The sequence below is a fragment of the Anastrepha obliqua genome, chromosome 2, assembly GCF_027943255.1.
Source record: "Anastrepha obliqua isolate idAnaObli1 chromosome 2, idAnaObli1_1.0, whole genome shotgun sequence".
In the NCBI taxonomy this organism is placed as follows: domain Eukaryota; kingdom Metazoa; phylum Arthropoda; class Insecta; order Diptera; family Tephritidae; genus Anastrepha; species Anastrepha obliqua.
The window spans coordinates 106,650,339-106,675,960 of record NC_072893.1 but is presented as its reverse complement, the minus strand read 5'-3'; the positions used below and the strand labels follow the sequence as shown (position 1 = coordinate 106,675,960).

Sequence of the window (25,622 nt, the reverse complement as noted above, 5' to 3'; positions counted from 1 at the left end):
TTTTTTTAAAAGCCATGAAGAAACTGCAGTCATGATATAGATTTGAGCCTCAGAGGCTCACTTGTGTGCTTTAGGGTTAAAATAACTGACAAATGAAAATAAGCCTTGTCAGAAAAGATGAATTTACGCAAAATCCGACATCCAATTCATGCAATTTTACAATTATTAATTACCAAAATTCATAGGCATATAGGTACATGGGGTACATACATACGTAGCTTTTGAAGACGTTAAGAATTAGTATTGATCCAAACGCAACAATTTTGCTGTAAAAAATCCATTGGGTTAGAACTGAGCTTCATCACAGAGGACAGTTGGGCTCTTCATCCTGTACTAGGCCGCATGCGAAAAAATGTATTCTTAACTCTTTGGACCAGGTCCCACATCCTGGACCAGGAGGTGCTGTTTGAACCTCACAAGGTGTTCGGAAAATGGGTGACTAGTACAGGATTCGAGCTAATTGTTACTTATGGACCTCCTGGAGAATATGAGAAGCATCCTTTAGTCGAGGATATCAGCGTTTTCTTTCACGTGTTAGCCGGCGCCAGTTATAAACACTAAGTGATGCCAAATCCTTCTCCACTTGATCTTTCCAAAGCAGAGGAGGCCTTCCTCTTTCGCATTTTGCTTTTGTTGATTTGACTTTTTGGTATTTGGAGAAAACTTCCTTAATGGTTTGCTGATCTTCAAAGTATGTTTTCGTATATATTCGCAAGTAAAGTATATATTCGTTCCCTCAGCACAGTCGGTTTCACGTTACCGGAACGACTCGGATTTACTATATATATATCCGGCCAAGGACTGTCACTCCAGGAGCACTCCCCGTACATGTATGGGGAATGTTTTTGCTGCTAGGACAACTAAAACAACAACAACCGAATGTATTTCAGATCCTTATAAAAAACTATCTGCCGTTCGGAGGCGGCATATATGTATATATACCAGGTGTATAAGCTTAAATCCGCTGATTGCTCGTAGATGGCGTTAGTGAGCATATCAAGTTACCATAGAAATGCCATTTTTTTTTTTGCATGGGTTCGACACCTGTTTACATCAATCACTGCACATCATCAGTGATTTCATACAGCAACACACTTTTTTCCTTGCGTAATCATGTCTAATTTTGTGCCAAAAAAAGAGCATATGCGGGAAGCTCTACTTTTTTGCTTTAATTTGAAGAAATCGGCTGCCGAATCGCATCGAATGCTTGTGGAGGCCTATGGTGACAGTGCATTATCGGAAACAACTTGCAGAGACTGGTTTCGTCGGTTCAAAGACGGCCATTTTGACTTGAGTGACAAGAAGCGTGAAAATCGGCCCAGAAAAGTTGAGGACCATGAATTGCAGGCTCTTTTGGATGAGGACGATACCCAATCGCAAAAAATGCTTGCCGAGCAGTTAGGTGTCACTCAACCAGCCATTTCCATGTGTTTACGTGCCATGGGAAAGGTCCAAAAAGTCGGAAAATGGGTACCCCATGAATTGAACGATAGACAGATGGAGCGACGCCAAAACACATGCGAAATCTTGCTGACTAGGCATAAAAGAAAGTCGTTCCTGCATCTTGTGGTGACTAGCGATGAAAAGTGGATATACTTTGAGAATCCTAAACGAAAAAAATCATGGGTCGATCCCGGCCAACCATCAACTTCTTCATCAAGACCTAATCGCTTTGGACGCAAGGCGATGCTGTGCGTTTGGTGGGATCAGCAGGGTGTCGTTTACTATGAGCTGTTGAAACCTGGTGAAACTGTTAATTCTCATCGCTACCACCAACAACTCATCAAATTGCGCCGTGCTTTGCGTGAAAAAAGGCCTCGTTATGAACAAAGACATGAGAAGCTGATTTTCCTCCACGACAACGCCCCATCGCACACGTCAAGAATGGTCCAAAACTACTTGGAGACAATCAATTGGGAGGTGCTACCTCATCCCGCTTATTCACCAGACCTGGCCCCTTCGGACTATCATCTGTTTTCATCGATGGGTCACGCGCTCGCCGAACAGCACTTCGATTCGTACGAACACGTCCGGAAATGGCTTGACGAGTGGTTCGCCTCGAAAGATGAAGAATTCTTTTGGCGTGGTATACACAAATTGCCCGAGAGATGGGAAAAATGTATAGCTAGCGAGGGCAAATACTTTGAATAAATTATTTTCTTGCTTTCTATAAAAAAAAAGCGTTTTTTTTACTAAAAAACAGCGGATTTAAGCTTATACACCTGGTATAATTGGCGCGTACACCCTTTTTGGGTGTTTAGCCGAACTCCTCCTCCTATTTGTGGTGTGCGTCTTGATGTTGTTCCACAAATGGAGGGACCTGCAGTTTCAAGCCGACTCCGAACGGCAGATATTTTTATGAGGAGCGTCTTCATGGCATAAATACACTCGGAGGTTTGCCATTGCCTGCCGAGGGGCGACCGCTATTAGAAAAATGTTTTCCTTAATTTTGGCGTGTTTCACCGAGATTCGAACCTACGTTCTCTCCCATTCGGCTACGGCGACCATTCGGAGGCGGCACTGATACTCCAAAATTACGTACATGTGAATATATGAACCTTAGAAGATCCTCGCGGCCATATTTGAGCTGATAGCCTACCAGCTTCAGTTCTTCAAGTCCGCGTAATATCATAGTTTTGCAAAAATACAAAATTTGGTCTATCCTTTTCGAGTAGTTGAAATCGGCTTTAAAGTTGGCAAAAGTACTCGACTGCTCTCGAAAATAGTCCGGAATGCATAACTTCACTTTCAGTTGCATCCGAATGCTTAGATATGAAGCCCTTATGGGTACTTGCTCAAAGAGACTTTGCGGAACTGCTAGGCTGGTGAGCTGGCTAGGCAGAGAGCCGCAAGGTTTTTTTTCCTATAAGAGAGGACTGTGGTTCCTTCTGAGATGTAGGCTACACGTTAACTCACTGAAAGCGGAGCAAGAGAACAAGTCGTGAACACTGTAATGAGGCTTAATATCTCCTTTAAAATGCCGCTTAGTACAACCAGTTACAATCCATGCATCGTGAGATATAATTTACTAAGGACATCCAGCGGAAAACATTCTTTACTTCCTAATCTACGTCCTAATATTTCACGTCAAGCACGAATGAGAATGAAGTCTGATTCAGCCATATTTACCAAAACAGACAAAGTTATTTTCAGCACTTTTTACGTCATTGCCTAGTAGCTATAGGAAATTCCGAACGACACGCGCCTGCTATTGAACTGTTAAATGTTTTTAAAACATTGTTTTTCTGCAATCTATTTATTTGCATTGTAGTCTGTAGTTTGTTTTAGGAATTTGACATAAATAAAGTCTTAAATAAATATTGAAGTGTTTGTTCAATATTTTACTAAGTAAAATTATGGTATATAAGGCTTTCCAAAATTAAAGTGAGTATCAATTTGCAAACGTTGAACTTCTTGGAAAGATGAAATTTTTCGCAGCTCTATTCTTTGTTATTGCTTTAATAGCCGTCCTAGTTCAAGGTAAGTTTCCCAACAAGTTATTCAATTCGTAAATGCAACTTAAATATACAATTTAAAATATTTACAGGACAACCGGAAGGTCCAGGAGCATCTCCACCACCACCACCACCTCCACCATCAAACTCATCAGCCTCCTCACCACCCCCACCATCGGACGCATCATCCTCACCACCACCCCCACCATCGGACTCATCATCCTCACCACCACCTCCACCTCCACCCTCAGCCTAAACTGTGGCTCCTTCTAGCAACTCAACAACAGCTATGTAAAGGGTGGCTTTAACACTTTTGATGGATGTATGAACTATTATGGGAAACCTAAGATTATGTAATTCCAAAATATAAAGTGGCAGTTTAAATAAAAGCAATATCTGACTAACTTTAATAAAGGAGCTATTAATTAAAACGGCTTGGCACAGATTGCGCCTCCTCAGTGAGGTTCGCACTTCCTCTTCTTCCGCGAGTCCACTGACTTGAGATCTGCCACTCGTACATATTTGTTGGAAAATAAATTTTTTTTATTGTAGTTGACGAATAACACTCGATACGATCGTAGGTGCTCGTGTTACTAATTATTATTATTAGGCTACTGCGCACTGCGCACAAAATAGATCTATTGCGCAAAGGCTACTGAGGTACTCAATATTTTAAGGCTTTTTAAAAATTTTGGCACATTCTAGTGTTTATTGTTCCACAGTTTATATGGAGGCGCAGCAGTACCACCAAGGTGCTGTAGCCCTTTTCTGCCTAGTGCAGGACATTTAAAAAAGATGTGTTCTGAGTTTTCAGTGTCCATTTCACAGAATCGACAGATGATGGTCTCAGAGAGGCCAATTTTGTTTAAGTAATATCTCAGGCTACAGTGGGTTGTGAAGTAACCAGCTAAAAGTCTTAAGTGTCTTCTGCAAGTGAAAGTAGCTTATGAGCAATTCCTCTGTCCGACGTTAGGAATTGTTTCGCTTTCACTGACCGATAGAGTTTCGTCAGTATTCAACGAACTTCTTCACTTCCCACCTCTCGAGAATTTCGTTGATGTGGCCCTTTCAAAGTCACAGAAAGGTTCAAGACAAATTAGAGGCATGTTTGCCCCTTTTTTTGCTAGATGGTCCTCTATTTCATTTCCCTCGTGCCCAGGAACCCTATTAAGATGATCCGGGTAGTCATATACCATTTTTGAGGTGATTATTGTTGACTCCGTTCGGAGTCGGCTTGAAACTGTAGGTCCCTCCATTTGTGGAACAACATCGGACGCACACCACAAATAGGAGGAGGAGCTCGGCCAAACACCCAAAAAAGGGTGTACGCGCCAATTATATAAATATATATATATGTTGTTGATAGAAGGACTTTCAAAGCCGCCTGATTATCTGCAAGTATATAAATGTGAGTTCCTCTCATTTTGCTACGGAGACATTCTCTCACACATATTATATATCAATGGCATGTATTTCTGCCTGGAAGCTAGTTGGGTAGACACCCATTCGAAATTCGATTTTTTAAATTTGTATGTTCCTTCAACCGCATTGTGAATGAGCACTTGAGAAAGATAGTTGGAGAGAGTTAAGGAAATTTGGACAAATACATTCTAATGTTCCTGTTGGACTATCACTGTAAAAGAAACAACCGACCAATCGCAATCAAGGACCATCATTGGAAGCGAGTTAAGACTTATGGATGAATTAGCGTTCGAAATAGGTCCCGCTCAGCAATGGACGAAGATAATCATGGGCAAGCACTGCAGGGTGACAACATATTCAGCTAAAGATTAACAAGGTGAAGGATCGATTTGACCGTTCTGTGAACTCCGAAGGTAATTTGGTCTTCTTTAGAAGAATATGATTAAAAGGTTTAATGTTGTGGTGTATCGTACACAACGGAACAGGAAAGTCAAAGTATCATAGTTCACCAGAGAAATTGGTTACATTTGCATCGAAGAATTTTAAGAAGAAGCAAGTGAAAAGTACTTTACTATCGGGGAAGAGCTTTAGAGCAAACCTGCCGACTAAAGGTTCGCCACGAGAAGTCTTTATTATCCGGGAAGAGCTTTAGAGCAAACCTGCCGACTAAAGGTTCCTTTTAAATAAAAGATTTTTTTTTATTTAGTTAGGGCAAATGACTGCCTTCCAACTACCAGGCTAAGACTGAATTGCCCGCCTTCTGATAGAATGGCTTTATTTTATACTTTCTTTTTGTCTTCTCATCAATGAAATATATAATTACAACTAATCATTCTTACAAGTAAAAATCAATAACAAAATTATAAATTCATAAAAATACTATACAATAAAATTTTGCTTAGGCAGACTTACTTGACAGTAAGCTATGGTTTTGCTTTGGAGTGAGGAATCATATGACAGAAAAAATGTATTTGGTGTGTGCCAGGTGTTTACTTATGTTTCGGGTTTCAAAAAAAAAAAAAGGAAAAAGAATTTTGTCATTGAAATTAAAGTGTTTATTTGACAACAATGGTATTGACATTGAAATGGTTTACATAATTTAAGTTTGAGTTCATTTACCTATTAAAAATATATTTAAAGAATTCGAAAGAAATTTGAAAGTGAAGTGAAGGTTCTCTACGCCCCTATGGTTAAGATTGAAAATTACTGTGCTAAAAAATTTGGTTAAATTTTGCAAGTTCAGTAGTTTTCAATAAAAATAATTTTATGACTTTAAAAGTTTCTTAGTATATCTAAATTTATTTTTAATTGTATGTTTTATAGTAAATTTTTCTTTAATGTATTTAATATGATAATATTTTAGGTGATTTTGTATTTCTTAAGGGTATTATTATGATATTCCTTAAGCTTATTGTTAATTTGTAACACAGAATTGACTCCTTTACGCTCCACTATGAGATAAGGGCATGATATGGACTTTGCTGTTTTCTTCTAGTTTCTAGTTTTACAAATACCCAGTCACCTACTTTTAGTTCTGATGTGTTACTGTTCTTGTCATATAGTTCTTTTCTCTTTTGTTTTGTTAGTTTTATCAGCTCTTGTGCCCTAAGAAGTGATTCTTTTAGTCTAAGTTTCATCTCATTTGCGTAATTGTTTAAGTTATATACTGGTTGATTGTCCTCGATTATGTCAGTTGGTAAGCGTGGAAGTTTTCCGTATATTAACTCGTACGGTGAAAATTCCGTCTCTATGTTCGGTGTGGTATTAAAAGCAAATGCAAAATAAGGTAACCATTGGTCCCATTCGTGATTTTCTACGAAGTGTAACAGAAATTCATTTAGGACTCTGTGACTCCTTTCAACTGTTATTGTCTGATGGTGATAGGGTGGTGAAAAGGTCTGCTTTATATTTAGTGTTTCGCATATATTTTTCATTAATTCATTTGCAAACTCTGTACCTCGATCAGATTTTAATGTATTAAAAAGTCCGTATTTTAGTATTACCTGTTCTACTAGTGTCTTTGCGATAGAAATTGCTTCTTTAGTTTTCATTGGGAATAAGATTACGTATTTTGCCAGTTCGCATTGTACCGTTAAAATATATCGGAAACCATTGATTATATCAAATGATACTACTGTATCTATGCTTAAATTTTCAAAGCTTGTACTAGGTGTGTCGGTTATTGTCATTTTTTCTTTTATGTACTTTGTCTGTTTGTTTCGAGTACATTCTTTACAACTGTTTATATATTGTTTTATTATTTTTCTCATGTTCTTCCATATGTATTTTTGTTTTAATTTTAAGATAGTTTTTCTTATACCCAGGTGTCCTCCTAGTGCTGAATTGTGATACTCAAAGATTAAATTTTTTATAATTTCTTCGTCATTAATTTGTTTTGGGGCTTTATATAAAATTATTTTTAAGGGTCTTAAATTTTGTTCTAATCTTTCAGTTTGCAACTTGTTGAATGCTTTCTTAAAATTTTCAATATTCATTTCTCTTAATAAATTATCTTTTGCTAGCGCTAGCTTTCCTATATTTCTTTTAGTCGCTATTGATGATAGTTTCGCCATGATTGAAACGTATTTCAGAGGCTTCTCACTATATCGGACTATTATATCCCCATCTTTATTTATCTGTATTTTGGATCCTTTCATTTTTTCTTCGTATACGAATTTTAATCTATACTAATATTATAAAGAGGAAAACTTTGTTTGTTTATTTGTTTGTTTGTTTGTTTGTTTGTTTGTTTGTTTGTTTGTTTGTAACGAATAGGCTCAAAAACTACTGGACCGATTTTAAAAATTCTTTCACCATTCGAAAACTACATTATCCAAGAGTAACATGGATTACATTTTATTTTGGAAAAAAATAGGGTTCCGTAAGATATTTGGATTTTTCGGACACAAACTGAAAAAAATCTTATATATAAAATAAAGTCAACTTTTTGTGTGTGTTCGCTAACCGGCCGTGTCTGCACCGAATTAAACCAAACTTACACACATTGTTAAGAAGGTATTGAAGATGGCTTCCGTATAGTTTGGATACCTATTGGTGGATAGGGTCTCGAGATATAGGTCAAAACGTGGACCCGGGTAACCTTCGGATGCGTATGTACAATATGGGTATCAAATTTAAGCTGTTGGTGAATGCTTTAGTTCAGAGTATTTCCATCCGCTCCGTGACTAGGGTCTCGAGATAGAGACCAAAACGTGGACCCTAGAATGTGTTTGTACAATATGGATATCAAATTGAAGCTGTTGGTGAATGCCTTAGTACAGAGTATTTTTCATGCCGCTCCGTGACTGGGGTCTCGAGATATAGGTCAAAACGTGGACCCGGGTAACCTTTGGTTGTGTATGTACAATATGGATATCAAATGAAAGCTGTTGATAAGTGCTTTAATACGGGGTAATTTTCATACCTATTGATGACTAGGGTCTGGAAATATATGCCAAAACGTGGACCCGCCGTGTCTTTGCACCGAATTAAACCAAACTTATGCACATTGTTAAGTAAGTATTGAAAATGGGTTTCGTAAAGTTTGGTTGTAATTCGGAGTAGTGGCAACGGGTACAGCGTTCTTTTGAGCCAGCCATAATGTCGCTTACTTTTTTAACGCTTGGGGCGGAACTGAACTGTCAAATTGACAGTGTGAGTTACAATGTGTCAATATTTCTTTCTGATTTGGATGCCATAAAAAAAAAACGTAAGTGCAACATGTAAAAATTGTTTGTGAATTTTTTTGGAGTGGATTTTGGAACAGTGAATAATTTCTTACGAAATTTGAGAATTTAATGTGAAATCCGAATGAAATTATGTGTTCGTGGAAAAAACAATTTTTTTCGTTTTTTTTTTTTTGAAAAATATAAATGGATAATGGTTAAAAAAGCTCCAATGCTTAATAAAACATATAAATTGAAACGAAAAATGCATGGATGATCAGGAAAAAAGACGATTGTTTATTCATATGCGTTGATTTGAAATTTAAAAACAATCTTCTTTTTTCCTGATTTTCAATTTATATTTTATATTTACTCAAAAACAAATAGAAAAACAAAAAATATTGTTTATGCCAAAGCGCTTGAATAAAGAATAAAGAAATAAATAATATGAAAATCATATATTTTCTGTTCTAAACCATATCTATTCTATTTTAGTGTGCCCAGCGAAGCGGGCCGGGTTTGCTAGTACATTATAAATATTGGAAAAAAAAATTAATTTAAATTTTTTTTTTTTTTCAACGCCATTGTGCATTTTATTAAAGTTAATATAAATTCTACACTTTTTTTATTTTCATTAAGGTGCACGAATATTCAATTTTATGTTTATTTAACTGAATGCAAAAAGTCACATTTGTTCTTATACCGGTTTTGTGCGTAAATATTTGTCAATGATAAAAATTTTAAATTAAATGTTAATATATTTAAATGCATTGCGAAAAATCTCTATTCAACAATATTTATCATAGCATGTGTGAACAATTTGGTGCGCGTCGTTAATAATATTGAGAATTATTTCACTTTAATTAGTCGCCTAATCACATAAAAATAGTTAATTGTTACCTAATAACAACTTCATACTTTTAATTACATTATTTTATGCATTAATCAGCAAATAATCAGTCATAAACAAAATTGGGATATTCACAATCCAAAATATATATATATAATATGTATATGTAGTTATATAAAGTACAATGTATGCTGTATGATAGTTAGTTTTTCAATCATTAGTTTATCGCAAGAAGTGGCATTTTTTATTTTAAATTACTTTAGCTTTTTGTTACTGTTGTTTTGAACTTCGCATGTAGCGCACTGCGCATTTATACAGCCTTGTAGACTCTGACGGACTTCACGTCGTTGAGGGTGAGAGTAGTCATTAGCTCGGAGTCAGTGAATTCACGAATAAGGGTCGATGGTTTGTCACCCTTCTGTTCTTGCACCAATTTGTTGCCATTCAGAGTGAAGACGCTCTTCACTTTGCGACCATCAAGTGTCTCTTCATCGAATTCCTCGCCCAGCTTGAAGTTGACCGTAGTTGTCTTGAAGGTTGAGGTAGTCGTGAAAGAGTATAATCACCATCCTTCTTCAGTTCAACGGTGGGGCTGACACTGTTACCCATTTTGCGTAGAACCATACCGACACCCAATTCCTTCATGTATTCGTCGAAGTTTTCAATCTTTTCTAATTTGGGGTATGTTCAACAATGCATTATAATGCGCAACATACCATTTCAGAGTGAGCAGTGCGTTCAAAAATGCAAATATGGCAGCACTGCAAATGCAACGCGTTCTTAAACGTCATTTTTGTATCAAAAGTCGTGCATTATTTGCAGCAAAAATTTTCACACTGCCAATAAATACGCTAGTACAATGTCTGATGAAAAGTGGGTATTTAATTATTTATTTTAGCTTTTAATACAAAAATTGATGAAAAATACTTATAATACTTAATAACTTTATGTTATTATACTTTTCTTGGTTTTAGTGATTACTTTAGTACATCGGAGATAAAATTACTGCTCAGAGTCCGACTGAGCATGGAGAACGAGTTCACGTCGGGAAGGAGGAAAAAGAGCGTGCTCTGGGCTAAGGTCGTAGATGAAGTAAAAAAAGTTAATAAAGATTTAAAAATAGATAGAAACATCGCCCAGCGAAAACGACCAGTCCTTGCAGTTAACCAAACTGGAGTTTGAAGCTTCATACTTCATAAAACATTTGATTAAAAATACTGATGCAACTGGATATCAAAAACTTACCTCAAAAGTGGACCAATTCATTCGAAATTGAGAATAAAATATATCCTCGGGAAACGATTTTATTGTTTCAAAAAAAGACTTATTTTTGGGTATTTTCCGTTTTGATATTAAACTTTTGACAAGATATGTCCTTCTTTTAAGCTTTACACGGTTTTTTTTTGAAGTGAAAACTTCTTAGAATCGTTGGGAGTGATTTGAGGAAAAGTGAAACGAAAAAAGCGACCTACTTGGCTACGAAGCGTTATATTATATGTTGATATAAAAGTAGCGACGAACTAAATAAAAATAACTTTTATTTTTTCTTGTGATTCGAACCGAGGATTTTGGATCGGAAGCTCACATTGCTAGTCGCTCGGCTACCGCGCCATGCTGTCGTTGTTGGCCTAAAAGTTATTTAGTTACGAAGCGTTATATTATATGTTGATATAAATAATTTTTGTGAGCGTGTAATTCTCAAAAGGGTTTATTAGGTTTATTATTTAAAATGTATTGACTAGGTAGTGTGGTTATCAGCTTAACATCTGATAGATCCTCCATCGGAGGACAACAAATGTTAAACTAATTTTTGGAAATGGGCGGAGTGTTTTAGGGGCGGCTTGCTCCTTCTCTGCCACGGGCTGACCCGGTATTGCATTACCGCCGGGATTTCAGCTTTGAATAAATACAAGAAAAAATATACTAATACATTTAGCTTTGGTGGGAAGAGCCATAAATTTTTATGTGAATACATGTAGACGAAAATGGAATTTTTTTTTTTTTTGAAATTTACATTGTAGGACATTTCTGATTATTTATTGAAAACAGTTTTTTGGCTTTTCTATTTTTGGTTTAGATACTGAAAGTCAGTTTAAGTGAATCGGTATAAATATTTCGTACATTAATTTTTGAAGTGAAAACTTCTTTAGAATCGTTGGGAGTGATTTGGGAAAAAGTGAAACGCATTACAACATATAAACGTAGCGACGAACTAAATAACTTTTAGGCCAGCACTGACAGTATGGCGCGATAGCCGAGCGGCTAGCAATGTGAGCTTCCGATCCAAAATTCTTAGTTCGAATCACAAGAAATAAAATTTTTTTTTTTTTGAAATTTGCATTGTAGGACATTTCTGATTATTTATTGAAAACAGTTTTTTTGGCTTTTCTATTTTTGGTTTAGATACTGAAAGTCAGTTTAAGTGAATCGGTATAAATATTTCGTACATTAATTTTTTTTTTGTGAGCGTGTAATTCTCAAAAGGTTTATTAGGTTTATTATTTAAAATGTATTGACTAGGTAGTGTGGTTATCAGCTTAACATCTTATAGATCCTCCATCGGAGGACAACAAATGTTAAACTAATTTTTGGAAATGGGCGGAGTGTTTTAGGGGCGGCTTGCTCCTTCTCTGCCACGGGCTGACCCGGTATTGCATTACCGCCGGGATTTCAGCCTTGAATAAATACAAGAAAAAATATACTAATACATTTAGCTTTGGTGGGAAGAGGCATAAATTTTTATATGAATACAAGTGGACGAAAATGGAAGAAATTTGTAAGTCTGTTTCTTCGGTCCGTTTGGGTATTTTTTTTTGACAACATCGAAACCAAAGCATTTGTATCATATTTTATCTATCATAAGCCACTCGTATCATTTCGCACCCTAAATACAAAAGGGTCACAACTCAAAATTTTCCAAAACTGAGTTTTTTGCATAAATTAATTCAGAGTACACATTTCTAACTGCTGCAAATATTTCGTTCACATAACTATCTTCTTTAACTGGAAAAATACAGTTATGTCTATTTTTATGTCAAGTGTGTTGCTTTTGCACGATCAATTAAAGAGAATTATTTTTATTTGCGTTAATGGGCTCAAGAACAGCTGATTACTTTTATTACACATAAAGAGTTTTATTTTGAGTTCTGCCTCTATAACTGTAAAAAGTGATAAATTTCGTGGTATATTATTTTGCATTGTGCCTCTTTAGTTGTGAAAAGTGAGTTCAATTAGGTTAGGGAACTTATAAAATTAAAACATTTTATCAGTTAAAAAGGCACAACTTAAGAAAATATCACTACTTAATCGAAAAAATTTCAGTTAAAGAGTCATAAATCAAAATTTTGTTTTATTTTCGCAAACATAAAATAAAATTGAGAAAAATATAGTAGAACCTTCTTCAATGTTGTATATTTTCATGATGGAACAATATTTTCTTTAAATATTACAATAATTTTTACATAAAACGTTTTTCGTCTCTCCTGAAAATCTTGGTATTTTGAGTTGTGACCCTTTTGTATTTAGGGTGCGATTTGTTGAAATTGAAAACATTGAGGATGAATAATGATAAAATGAAGAAAATAAAATATGAACTTTATAGCAATATTATAATGAACCTATAATTATCCCGCTCCTAATGCTGCTTTCGTCTTATTCTCTCTCAGTTTGTTTTACGGAAGGTTTCACTTCTATCAAGTCTAACCGTTAGACTGGTATTTTTTTTTTTTTTCTGACGTAAGCAGAGCTGAGTTAACTTGTGACAAAAGAATTTCATTTCTACAGAGCAAAAGCTTTGGCAAGAGAATCGTTGCATTACGCATAGCTCTGAGGGTTATATCCGGTAATCCAGCTTCAGTGAGAACAACTTTCGTTGGGGACGTCGGAAAAGCACGAATACTTCTTCGGGCTGCTGCATGGTAGGGAGCATATAGTAGGTTTAAATTTACTTTTGAACAATTTCCATAAATGCAAAGCCCAAAATCGATTTTTGATAGCAATAAAGCCTTTGTGATATTTACAAGTACTTGTGGATGTATATGACAATGTTTTGATGACAAAAATTTAATTATATTTAGTCTAGCAAATAAACTTAGTCTAGTAGCTTTACAATGCTCTTTGTAAGTAAGTTTTTTATCGAATATTAAACCTAGTATTTTGAGTGAGTTGCAATGAGGAATTAGTGTATTAGAGAAGGTTAATGTAGGAAAGTGACAGACATGTTTTTTACACAAATGAAAGGTAGAGCATTTGTTCGTTGAGATAATAGCTCCCGATGATTCGGACCATTTACATATATTACTTAGTATACTAGAGAAAATATTGTTAACTTCTGTAAGGTCTTTTATTTTTGAGAAAATCAAAACGTCATCTGCATATGTGAAATGTTCCACAAGTGAGTTAGAGGTAATGATTGAACTGATTTCGTTAAATGCTATTGTGAACAACGTCACCGAAAGCGGTGAGCCTTGGGGAATACCATTTGTTAGTTTATAAGTCTACGATCTGTAGTTCCTCACGCTGACTGAGAGTTTCCGGTTACTTAAGAAGGATTTAACGAAGTTAAATATTTTGGTGCCAACTTTCCAGCGTTTAAGTTGCCTGAGTACCACATGAATGCCAATCCTATCAAATGCTTTCTCAAAGTCTAACTTCAATACTGAGACATGATTACTTAATGCTAGAGCTGTGTTAGAAAAATGCTCAAAATATAAAAGCGGTTCAATAACACCCACGCCTTTTTGGAAACCAAATTGATGGGAAGAGATAAATCCGTTTATTTTTGCAAACCACATTATTCGTACCGCTATAATTTTTTCTAATATTTTGGATATACATGGAAGTAGGGATATTGGACGGAAGTTAGCAGTGTGGTTGGAAGGTTTATTTGGTTTTGGGATGGGGATAATTAAGGCTGATTTCCACGCTTGAGGGAAAACACCTGAAGTGAATATATTATTATAAAGATTTACTAGTCTATTCTTTAAGGCGTAGGGTAGATTTTTCAATATTGTGTAGGAAATTTTATCTGCCCCAGGTGTTTTTCCTGACATTTTAAAAATCGTGGAGTCAAATTCGTAAGTTGAAATTGACATTTCAATTAAGGAGGCTTTGGGTGAAGGGGAAGAATTTGAATAATTGTAATGAATGAAGCGGTTTTTTTGAGTGTTGAATGTGGGGTGAAAATTGCAATTATGTGAATAAGCTGACCAAGATTTGGCAAATAGTTCGGCGATATCTTGTGGAGAGTAAATAGGTGTTTGCCCATTGTATACGAATGGTATGTGAAAACGAGGGGAGGAACCAGTTAGCATTCTTATGTCAGACCAAATCTGTTTAGGATTAGACGAAGGGGTGATATCGGACGTAATTTTTTCCAATGATTTTCTTTTAGCAGCCTTTAACTCTCTTCTGAACACTGCGTTTGCTTTTTTGAAGTTGAATAAATTAGATTCATTCATTGTTTTCTTATATATTGTCCAAAACGTTTGTTTTTTATTTCTCAAAATGGTAAGCAAATTAGACCAATAAGGTAACTTTGCGGAAAACTTTTTAGTGCTTGTTTGTGGTATTGATATGTGGGCAGAAGAACGGATTATTGATTTAATATTAGCTGCTTCCCTGTTGATGTTGTGTGATACTAGTTTTTTATTCGTTAAATCAACAGCAATGCTTTGGAACCTAACCCAGTCTGCCTTATCTGTAATAAACTTTGATATTGGCTTGACTTCGTACCACTTTGGAATGGAAATAGACGTTATCAGAGGAAAGTGATCGCTGCCATGTAGTTCGCTTAGAGTGCGAGAGGAAAATTTGGGAGAAATGGATGCGGAAACAAGGATTACATCAGGATGGGTGAAAGATTTGTGGGTTGAAAAGTGCGTTGGTTGGCCATCGTTTAAAACAATAAGATTTTGAGATAAAATGAGGTCTTCAATGGTTTTCCCTCTACCATTAGTGGTTTTAGAGCCCCATAAAGGGCTCCAAGCATTAAAGTCTCCCAAGACTACTAATGGGGTTGATATATTTATTAAATCAATTAACTCCTTGCAGTTAAAGTTTTGATGGGGAGGAATGTAGCAATTAAGTATGGTAATTTTGAAACCAATGTCTATTTGTATAGCTAAACAAGATATATTAGAGTTAACAGTTATTAATTTATGGTTAACTGTTCTTCTAATGAATGCAATACCTTGCTTACAACTGGTGTTCTGAGGGAAATTATGAAAGTAGCTGATGTATTTATTTGGAGGGTATGCAGTTTTATTAAATGGAATGTGAGTTTCTTGTAATGCGATTATTTCTGGTTGGAATTCGTTAATTAAGATATTTAGGTCGACGTAGTTATTAAAAAGACCATTTATGTTCCACTGTAATATTCGCATCACTTACTCTATGTTATGTGAATGGATTTCATTGCTATAGGCAGATAATGGAGGAGGAGGTGAAGAAGTGTCGGAGGAAGAGAGCTTTGAGAGTAAGGAAGTAATCTTGGTATTAGTAGTGTAGTTATCAACTGCATTAATAGCTGCGAGATCAATAGTTCTATCGGTGTTTTCATTGTTTTCTTTCGCGTTTATGTTACAGGTGCTGATATTATCGTTGTGGCTGCTAGAGGAGAGGAAACCGGTTTCTAGGTGAATATTATAATTGTTGTTGGAGGATAAGGTTGATGTTGACTTGAATGATGTAGTTGGTGTGTTTGGAATATTTTCGTTGGAAGAGTTTCTCTTAAGTATCTTTTCATTACTGTTATGAGTAGAGTTTTTTTGGAGATTGCTAGTGCTAATTTCGTTGTTGGGATTTATTTGTTGGTTGGAAGTTGAATTTTTTATTGCTGTTGAAAAGGAGAGGGAATGCTCATTAAGAGCAGGAGGAATTTGCATTCGATGTATTTTTATAGCTTCACGCATGCTACACTTCTTGTCAGTTTTAATGACTATTATTTGTTTCATTTGCACATATTTCGGGCATGTTCTATTAGAGGCAGCATGGTTGCCTGAACAATTTACACAGAGAGTACGGGAGCATGACGAGGGGGTGTGAGGGGGGAGAGCGCATATGTCGCAAACAGGTGTATTATTGCAGCGCTTGGTGGTATGGCCAAGAATTTGACAATTTCGGCACCTCATTGGGTTGGGGTAATACGGCCTTACCTTGGTGGTATACCAGGAGACCTCAACTTTTTCTGGTAATGTGTATAAATCGAATGTAAGTAAAACAACACCACTGGCAATAGTTTGACCTTCAATATGTTTGACAAATTTATACGCTGAAACTACCCCTTAATCGCTCATATTCTCAACTATCTCAGCCTCAGGAATGTCGTTGAGACAAGGTGCAAATATTGTACCCTTGGAATGATTGAGGTTATGGTGCATTTCGAACTTTACATCGCAAATTCCAATAAGTTTAGTAGTAGCCAAAAATTTTTTCGCAACTGAAGCGTTCTTCACAAAAAGCAATAAGCTGCCATCTCTTAGGTTAGATATTTCGATATTTTCAGAGGAAATATTCTTTAGAGCTTTGTGGACAGCAAAGCAAGAATATTTGTTTAGTGGTTTGTTGGAATTAATAGCACTTCCTACAATATATTTAGGGTTATCTTTCTTCACCGAAGGTAGAGCCGGAAATATTTCTTTTGTAATATTTTGTACTTTTTTTCGTTTTGGTTTGGGACTTGAGGACAATAGGGCAAACCTGTTATCTCCAAGAGAAGGTCCCCCAGGGGACATTTTACCTTAAAACCTTATTAGAGCACCAGAAAAAATTGGACGTCTTATTAAGTTAAATTAAAATGAGTAAAACAAATTTGAAAAAATTTGACAAAGAACGCAAATGAAACGCAAACGAAAATCACCGATATCGCTACTAAACACAACCGTACGCTATGAATGTTAGTCGATGACTGTTATTTTATTTTATTTGTTTAAAATTTTTGAAATTTTTGTTTTGTAATTTTAGAAAAACACCTCTTCGAAGAAATTTCTTTTATCTTTTTGAGGAAAATTTGGTTTTGAAAAAATTTCATGCTTTCGAAATTTTTTTATTTTACTTTATTTCTTCAAAATTTTTGAAAACAATTTTTTTTATAATTTTCGAAAAACACCCCTTTGAAAAAATGTTTTCTATGTGTCATAGTGGTATTCCATTAACTTTTAGGATTATAGTCAAATACTTACAAATATCTACGCTTTCACAAATAGCAACAATAAACAAATTTCCTCAAAACCAAAAAATTTACTTTTTTTCTAAAAAAATTCTAAACAAACAACGTAATAAATTTAGAATTTTGTGCTCACGAAAAACAAGTATTGTTTTTATTGTATTAACTGAAAACCAAAATGTTGCAAAAAATCAAAACAAAACTAAATTATTTTCATTTGGTCCATATGTTCCATAAAAAGTTGATATGGTAAATAATATGCAGGGTCCGATACACGCAAATTTCCATTGACCATTATAGTGACAAAATTATCGATCACCAATTCCAACAGGATTTCAAAATCAGAGTTGGAATGAGTTGTTGTGTAGTGTACTTCTGAAAAAATGAGAAATAAACAAAATAAATCTAAAAATTCGAATTCTAACTTTATCTTGTGTATGTTCTTATTACCTTTGAATTTTTCCAATGAAGCACCATTCATTTTAAATTTTCCAAGAATTTTTTTTATCATTTCGCGTTTCTTTCCTTTTTCATTCGATTCCAACATTTGTTCATAGCCGAAAACATCGTTTGCAAACGCATTCATTTCCATATAGAATTGGTCAAAGAACGCATTGCTCAATTGAATTGAAACATTATTTTCATAAATACTTAGGACCTTAACTTATGCACCTTGGTACATACCTAACGCAGATATTCATCGCGACCTTGACATCGATACTATTGATGAAACAATACAAAGCGCTAGCAGAAGACACATAAATAGACTATTAACGCATACAAATCCTATGATGAGAAAACTACCAAATAAAGAAAAATCTACCCAAAGTCGGCTTAACCGTCAAACACCAACAGATCTTGCAAAATCCTTGTAATCAATTGTCAACTAATCATATATGTTATTGTTTGTTAACCGCTTGTTTTTAAATAATATGTATATATTTCTTCTAAATGAGCTTGGGGGCATTGGCCCTTCAACATCACTCTCATTCCATCTTTTTGTAAATCAAATTACTTATTGTCTAACGACAGGTGTAATATTTTATGGAAGAAATAAAAAAAAAAAAAAAAATTTTCGTTCGAATCATTTGAAATTTCTGTATACAATACATTTCTGTATCACAATACAAATACAAAAAATTCAAAAAAAGTTGTACACATAAAATTACACATAAAATGAATGTCGATTCGAAACTTACTTTAATCTGAAAATCGAGCAAGTTTTGTTTTGTACAATATTTTGATTTTTTCTTTTTTTTATATGAAGAAAATATTTAAAAGAAATTTTTTTTGCTAAAAACCTTCCCCTAGTGGATCCCTATAATATGAAAAAAGAACGAATAAAATTGGCCTCGTATCGGCCCAAAAAAATGCGTACAAACGAACATCATTTCATTTTTATATATATAGATAGATAAATATTGGAAAAAAAAATTTAATTTAAATTTTTTTTTTTCAACGCCATTGTGCATTTTATTAAAGTTAATATAAATTCTACACTTTTTTTATTTTCATTAAGGTGCACGAATATTAAATTTTATGTTTATTTAACTGAATGCAAAAAGTCACATTTGTTCTTATACCGGTTTTGTGCGTAAATATTTGTCAATGATAAAAATTTTAAATTAAATGTTAATATATTTAAATGCATTAGCGAAAAATCTCTATTCAACAATATTTATCATAGCATGTGTGAACAATTAGTGTGCTGAATACTAGAAAAATTTTCGATTTCTCAAATTGACTCTAGTTTTTGAGATAAAGACTATTATCTATTTCACTGAAAAAAACACTATTAAAATACCAATATGCACTAAAAAAATATTTTTATTAATATATTTCATTAAAAATTATACAAAAACAAAAATATATATTCGCAGTAAACTTAAATAATTTAAAAACAAAAAAAGTTTTTCTGTTATGGTTTTGCTTAGGACAATCCCTTAATAAGGTCCAGCAGTAGTCTGCCATCATGTAGCAGTCCCATCGACCTTGGTACCTTTCTTTCATTATTTTTATATCCTGGTGGAACCGTTCTCCCTGTTCCTCACTATAATCGCCCAAGTTTTTCGGGAACTTGTCCAAATGGCCATGAAGGAAATGCAATTTAATGCTCATATTAGCTCCTAAACTGCAGAAATTTCGAAGCATTTCATCAACTAGTTTTTGGTAATCTGGTGCCTTATGATTCCCCAAAAAATTTTTGACTACTAAGACAAAGCTTAGCCATGCTTTAGATTCGATTTGTGACATATGGTTTATAAATTCAATGTCTTTTATAAGAGTACGGATCTGCGGCCCATCAAAGACACCTACTTTTAATTTTTCCATACTTAAAGACGGAAATTTTTGACACACCTATTTAAAACAGTCACCGGTCTGATAAACTGTTTCATTAGCCCAAGCTTGATGTGAAGTGGTGGAAGAAGACTATTTTCTCGGCTTATCAGTGGTTCATGAACCACATTCGCTTTTCCTACTTCCATATTTTCTCTCAAAGGCCAAACCTTTCTAGTCCAATGTTCTTTTTTTGCGCGACTATCCCAGAGACATATGAAACAGGGGTATTTAGTATACCCACCTTGCTGACCTAATAAAAAATTCACCATCTTTAAGTCCACACACACTGACCATTGATGTTGTGCGTATGAAATCTTTTCTAAAACAATTTTAATATTTTGGTATTCTTCTTTTAGTTTCGTTGAATGACCAATTGGAACCGAAGCAAATTTATTTCCATTGTGCAGCAATACACATTTCAGACTTCTTTTTGAGCTATCTATAAAAAGTCTCTAATGTTCAGGATTATATTCAGGATGCCCCATACAATTTAACAGACCAGAAACATTGTTACAAAATACAAGCTTGTATTCTTCTTGAAAGAAAGGAAGAAGTTCTTGCTCTCTGGTCCTAAAGAATGTGATGGTAACGCCAGGTTGAAGACATTGTTTTTCTTTTAGTCTTGAAGCAAGAATTTCGGCAGATTTTTTTGATAAATTTAAATCACGAACCAAGTCGCTAAGCTCTGCTTGCGAAAATCCTTGTTTTATACAACTACTTTCTTCGAACTCGCTTTCACTGCTGCTTGCTTGATTGTCAGAATTCTCTAACATTTCAATGTCATTACAGTTAGCAGAAGATGGTCCTGTAAACACGGGAATTGGTAAATTGTCACTGTGCAATACTGGGGGTCTAACTGATTTAATATTAGGATAAACCCAATTCCGTTTCTTAAAACGGTTTGTACCTTTCACTTTTACTGCACAGAAATAACAGTCATTAAAATAATTCGTTGGCTCATTCCACATCATTGGTACTCCGAATTGAAGCCCTTTACGTCCTCCTTGGCTCCAGTATCGCAAAGATTCTACACAAGACTTACACACAATATTGGGCACCCAATATTTATTCTTTTGTACATACTTTATCCCAAAGTATGCTTGGTAGGTTGTTTTCACAAACTCTGTGATCTGTTTTCTTTGCTTTTGCGAACAAAATTTGCCACATATATAACAAAAACTGTTGCAATCGTTAACACAAGGTTTTCGTGACGAACTCATATTTTCGAGACAACAATTTCTTTAAAACTGAAAAATGACACTAACTGATGACTTCTGAGTCTAACAGCAAATAAGTGAAAGTGTTGTACCTAAATATGCAAACAGATAACGAAACCGTAGTTAGGTTTAATGAAATTAGTGCAACTGTAGGAGGGCACTTTAAATTTTTTTAGTAATTTTTAATTTTGCGTTTATCTCAAGAACCAGAGTCAATTCAAAAAATGTAATTTCATACTCAATATATATAATACAAGTGCTAATGAAAACCATTAACAAAATTATTGCCGCAGATTTTTTTTTTTTTTTTTTTTTTGTTGCCCTGTGTTATAATGCGCAACATACCATTTCAGAGTGAGCAGTGCGTTCAAAAATGCAAATATGGCAGCACTGCAAATGCAACGCGTTCTTAAACGTCATTTTTGTATCAAAAGTCGTGCATTATTTGCAGCAAAAATTTTCACACTGCCAATAAATACGCTAGTACAATGTCTGATGAAAAGTGGGTATTTAATTATTTATTTTAGCTTTTAATACAAAAATTGATGAAAAATACGATATTTAAACTTTATTTTAATATACTTTTCTTGGTTTTAGTGATTACTTTAGTACATCAGAGATAAAATTACTGCTCAGAGTCCGACTGAGCATGGAGAACGAGTTCACGTCGGGAAGGAGGAAAAAGAGCGTGCTCTGGGCTAAGGTCGTAGATGAAGTAAAAAAAGTTAATAAAGATTTAAAAATAGATAGAAACATCGCCCAGCGAAAACGACCAGTCCTTGCAGTTAGCCAAACTGGAGTTAAAGCTGCTTTCAAATACTTCATAAAACATTTGATTAAAAATACTGATGCAACTGGATATCAAAAACTTACCTCAAAAGTGGACCAATTCATTCGAAATTGAGAATAAAATATTATATATCCTCGGGAAACGATTTTATTGTTTCAAAAAAAGACTTATTTTTGGGTATTTTCCGTTTTGATATTAAACTTTTGACAAGATATGTCCTTCTTTTAAGCTTTACACGGTTTTTTTTTTTAAATAATAAAAGACTATCGGTTTTTTCCTCACATACATCGTCCATGACCAAACTTAGTAACAATTCCATTTTACTGCACAGCGCGTTCATAAATGCAACAAATCTATTTGCAATTTTTCAACAAATCTATCAGTTGCATGCATTGTCACATTGACAGTGCTGCCAGCGCTGCAAGTACTGCGCCTTATAATGCGTTTCTGAACATAGCCTTGTATTTCTTTCCTTCCCAGACAGCCATTTTTACTAATGATTTATTTAGCATTTAGGATCGTCCGCAGGATCGCCATGAAAAGTACTTTACTATCGGGGAAGAGCTTTACAGTAAACCTGCCGTGGCGGCCGTGACAGGACAAAAAAAAAAAGGAAAAAGAATTTTATCATTGAAATTAAAGTGTTTATTTGACAACAATGGCATTGACATTGAAATGGTTTACATAATTTAAGTTTGAGTTCATTTACCTATTAAAAATATATTTAAAGAATTCGAAAGAAATTTGAAAGTGAAGTGAAGGTACTCTACACAAGCAAGTTGTGTTGCCATTAGTTTATTATTTTCATTTAGCAATCCAATGACCGAACTCAGAGTTGAGTTCACTTTCAATTGCATCTGAATGCTTAGATATGAAGCCCTTATGGGTACTTGCTCAAAGAGACTTTGCGGAACTGCTAGGCTGGTGAGCTGGCTAGGCAGAGAGCCGCAAGGTTTTTTCCCTATAAGAGAGGACTGTTGTTCCTTCTGAGATGTAGGCTACACGTTAACTCACTGAAAGCGGAGCAAGAGAACAAGTCGTGAACACTGTAATGAGGCTTAATATCTCCTTTAAAATGCCGCTTAGTACAACCAGTTACAATGCATGCATCGTGAAATATAACTTACTAAGGACATCCAGCGGAAAACATTCTTTACTTCCTAATCTACGTCCTAATATTTCACGTCAAGCACGAATGAGAATGAAGTCTGATTCAGCCATATTTACCAAAACAGACAAAGTTAGTTTTAGCACTTTTTACGTCATTGCCTAGTAGCTATAGGAAATTCCGAACGACACGCGCCTGCTATTGAACTGTTAAATGTTTTTAAAACATTGTTTTTCTGCAATCTATTTATTTGCATTGTAGTTTGTAGTTTATTTTAGGAATTTGCCATAAATAAAGTCTGAAATAAACATTGAAGTGTTTGTTCAATATTTTACTAAGTAAAATTATGGTATATAAGGTTTGCCAAAATTAAAGTGAGTATCAATTTGCAAACGTTCAACTTCTTGGAAAGATGAAATTCTTCGCAGCTCTATTTTTTGTTATTGCTTTAATAGCCGTCCTAGTTCAAGGTAAGTTTCCCAACAACTTATTCAATTCGTAAATGCAACTTAAATATACAATTTAAAATATTTACAGGACAACCGGAGGGTCCAGGAGCATCTCCACCACCACCTCCACCATCAAACTCATCAGCCTCACCACCACCCCCACCATCGGACTCATCATCCTCACCACCACCCCCACCATCGGACTCATCAGCCTCCCCACCACCCCCACCATCGGGCTCTTCCGCTCCACCTCCACCTCCACCCTCAGCCTAAACTGTGGCTCCTTCTAGCAACTCAACAACAGCTATGTAAAGGGTGGCTTTAACACTTTTGATGGATGTATGAACTATTATGGGAAACCTAAGATTATGTAATTCCAAAATATAAAGTGGCAGTTTAAATAAAAGCAAGATCTGACTAACTTTAATAAAGGAGCTATTAATTAAAACGGCTTGGCACAGATTGCGCCTCCTCAGTGAGGTTCGCACTTCCTCTTCTTCCGCGAGTCCACTGACTTGAGATCTGCCACTCGTACATATTTGTTGGAAAAGAAATTTTTTTATTGTAGTTGACGAATAACACTCGACACGATCGTAGGTGCTCGTGTTACTAATTATTATTATTAGGCTACTGCGCACTGTGACCAAAATAGATCTATTGCGCAAAGGCTACTGAGGTACCCAATATTTTAAGGCTTTTTAAAAATTTTGGCACATTCTAGTGTTTATTGTTCCACAGTTTATATGGAGGCACAGCAGTACCACCAAGGTGCTGTAGCCGTTTTCTGCCTAGTGCAGGACATTTAAAAAGGATGTGTTCTGAATTTTCAGTGTCCATTTCACAGAATCGACAGATGATGGTCTCAGAGAGGCCAATTTTGTTTAAGTAATATCTCAGGCTACAGTGGGTTGTGAAGTAACCAGCTAAAAGTCTTAAGTGTCCTCTGCAAGTGAAAGTAGCTTATGAGCAATTCCTCTGTCCGACGTTAGGAATTGTTTCGCTTTCACTGACCGATAGAGTTTCGTCAGTATTCAACGAACTTCTTCACTTCCCACCTCTCGAGAATTTCGTTGATGTGGCCCTTTGTTGGCCCAAAGTCACAGAAAGGTTCAAGACCAATTAGGCGCAAACATGCCCCCATATACCATTTTTTTGCTAGATGGTCCTCTATTTCATTTCCCTCTTGTCCAGGAACCCTATTAAGAAGATCCGGGCAGTCATATACCATTTTTGAGGTGATTGTTGTTGATAGAAGAAAAAATATCTGCCGTTCGGAGTCGGCTTGAAACTGTAGGTCCCTCCATTTGTGGAACAACATCGGACGCACACCACAAATAGGAGGAGGAGCTCGGCCAAACACCCAAAAAAGGGTGTACGCGCCAATTATATAAATATATATATATGTTGTTGATAGAAGAGCTTTCAAAGCCGCCTGATTATCTGAAAGTATATAAATGTGAGTTCCTCTCATTTTGCTACGGAGACATTCTCTCACACATATTATATATCAATGGCATGTATTTCCGCCTGGAAGCTAGTTGGGTAGACACCCATTCGAAATTCGATTTTTTAAATTTGTATGTTCCTTAATGAAGACTTGGAAGTTCCTGAAAAGAATGGGTTTGGGAGATAATATGTCCACTGTGTGAAGAATAGGAGTGTGTCGGAAGTCTTCTAAGATCTTCACTCTCATATCTCCACTTTTTAGGTCGGAGTTGCCTTTTAGCCTTAAGGCGCTCAAACATACTTCTTTTTCAATTAAGACGGGACGCGGTGGTATGCATAGGAGCACATCTAATGCGTCAGTTTGATATGTTTTCATTGTTCCTGTTATACCGACAATTTGTAGAGATCATTTGCCGCCTTGCGCTGCTTAACTTTGGGCCACCATACTATGGAGGCATAAGTAACTATGGGTTTAACAACTGTAGTGAACGTCCAATAAGTCATTCTGGGGCTGAGGCCCCATGTTCTTCCAAGCCTTGTGCAGGCATAGAATGCGCTTATGGCTTTTGCAGTAGCATTCTAAAGATGAGAGTTCTAAGCGAGCGTGTTGTCAAAGTTGATACCAAGGTGGTTCGCTTCTGTGGAGGGTTGAGGAGTCGATCCATTAAGCGGTTATCATGCCAATCAAGAAAAAGAAATTGGTAAGTGAATATTAG

At 35.4% G+C, this 25,622-nt stretch overlaps 3 pseudogenes; 2 read left to right on the top strand and 1 right to left on the bottom strand.

Moving 5' to 3' along the window:
- Nucleotides 1–9,319: 9,319 nt before the first annotated feature.
- LOC129238315 (sodium/calcium exchanger regulatory protein 1-like) lies at nucleotides 9,320–10,067 on the bottom strand (annotated as a pseudogene).
- Nucleotides 10,068–11,111: 1,044 nt separating this feature from the next.
- Nucleotides 11,112–11,298, top strand: LOC129239900 (U2 spliceosomal RNA; annotated as a pseudogene).
- A 591-nt stretch (nucleotides 11,299–11,889) lies between these two features.
- Nucleotides 11,890–12,076, top strand: LOC129239918 (U2 spliceosomal RNA; annotated as a pseudogene).
- The last annotated feature ends 13,546 nt before the right edge of the window (nucleotides 12,077–25,622 follow it).